Here is a 1,758-nt window from a genome sequence, read left to right as displayed (position 1 = left end):
CTTGCTGGCAAGGGCTTACCCCAAACCGGTTTTCTAATGAGGTTCCTCCATATCATCTTTATTAAGCACAACTCTGCGAGTGAAGAAGATACCTGGAAAATTCTAAAGAAGAAACAAATCTATTCCAGTAAATAAGACTTCATGTCTGTAGGTAGAACCCTGGAAACTCTTGACACAAGATTTAGTGAGAATAAAATACCCAGAGCATAGACAGGTGGCAAATAGTGATCCTCCAAGCAATGATTTCCTGTGGAGTCCCCAAACCTATGCCAAAACCTCCAATATGACCAGATCCAAGATGGCGGCCAGCAGGAGGCTGATGAAGGAGCTTGAAGAGATCCGCAAATGTGGAATGAAAAACTTCCGTAACATCCAGGTTGATGAAGCTAATTTATTGACTTGGCAAGGGCTTATTGTTCCTGACAACCCTCCATATGACAAGGGGGCCTTCAGAATTGAAATCAACTTTCCAGCAGTATACCCATTCAAACCACCCAAGATCACGTTTAAAACCAAGATCTACCACCCTAACATTGATGAGAAGGGGCAGGTCTGTCTGCCGGTAATTGGTGCTGAAAACTAGAAGCCAGCCACCAAAACCGACCAAGTAATCCAGTCCCTCATAGCACTGGTGAACGAGCCCCAGCCTGAGCACCCACTCCGGGCTGACCTAGCTGAAGAATACTCTAAGGACCATAAAAAATTCTGTAAGAATGCTGAAGAGTTGCCGGGCGGTGGTGGCGCACGCCTTTAATCCCAGCACTCGGGAGGCAGAGGCAGGCGGATCTCTGTGAGTTCGAGACCAGCCTGGTCTACAAGAGCTAGTTCCAGGACAGGCTCCAAAACCACAGAGAAACCCTGTCTCAAAAAAACCAAAAAAAAAAAAAAAGAATGCTGAAGAGTTTACAAAGAAATATGGGGAAAAGCGACCTGTGGAATAAAATCTGCCATGAGTGATTCCAGCAAGTTTGAGCTGAGCCCCCGAGCAGTGCATTCAGATACCTCGCAAAGCAGGACTGTGGAAAATTGACACGTGCCACCACCTGGCATCCGCTTGTGGCAGTTACTAACTTTCTACGGTTTTCTTAATCAAAAGTGGTCTAGGTAACCTGTAAAGAAGGATTAAAAAATTCAGATGTTCTAAAAAAATAAAAATAAAAAAAGAAAGAAAGTCCTGCAGCTTTTGGCTAGAATCAACCAAATCACTCTTAGGTTCTTTACCTGTCTTTATGAAGAAGCATTGAAAGATGAGCAAGGCAATGCTGAAACCAGAAGTGAAGGTGATCCTAGTACTACTGCTAAGGCTAGAAATGCCATCAATATGTAAAAATATCTCATTATCTAAATGGGAAAAAATAGCATTGCAATAGGGGTGGTTTTGAAAGCACAAAACAATCAATGCTAACTGAAATAGAATATAATAGAGAGAATATTAAAATTAAAATATGATTAAATCTTATATTCTGTATTTGTTTTTAGCCTCCACTTTGGTCCTAAAATAATTTTATAAAGGGAAATCAATTAAAACAATTATAAATTAATTTTTCTATTTGCAGTAATTTTTCTAAGACCATTGTCGCTGAAAGTTAAAAAAAACATGGAAATGTCATAAGCAAAGGACCTGGTATTCCATTGTGCTGCAACTCCCCCATCATTACAGTACTTCTTCCTGTGAAGTTCCCATATGTACCTGCTTCCACCTCTGGAGCCACAGTTGGTGGCCAGTTCTTCACTTTGTCTTCTTTTGAGAGCTACATA

At 41.1% G+C, this 1,758-nt stretch overlaps 1 pseudogene; it reads left to right on the top strand.

The window, feature by feature from the left end:
* The first annotated feature begins 291 nt into the window (after positions 1–291).
* Positions 292–720, top strand: LOC142840724 (ubiquitin-conjugating enzyme E2 L3 pseudogene; annotated as a pseudogene).
* Positions 721–1,758: the final 1,038 nt, after the last annotated feature.

Source organism: Microtus pennsylvanicus, chromosome X (assembly GCF_037038515.1).
Source record: "Microtus pennsylvanicus isolate mMicPen1 chromosome X, mMicPen1.hap1, whole genome shotgun sequence".
Classification (NCBI taxonomy): domain Eukaryota; kingdom Metazoa; phylum Chordata; class Mammalia; order Rodentia; family Cricetidae; genus Microtus; species Microtus pennsylvanicus.
This window is presented reverse-complemented; position numbering and strand designations above follow the sequence as displayed.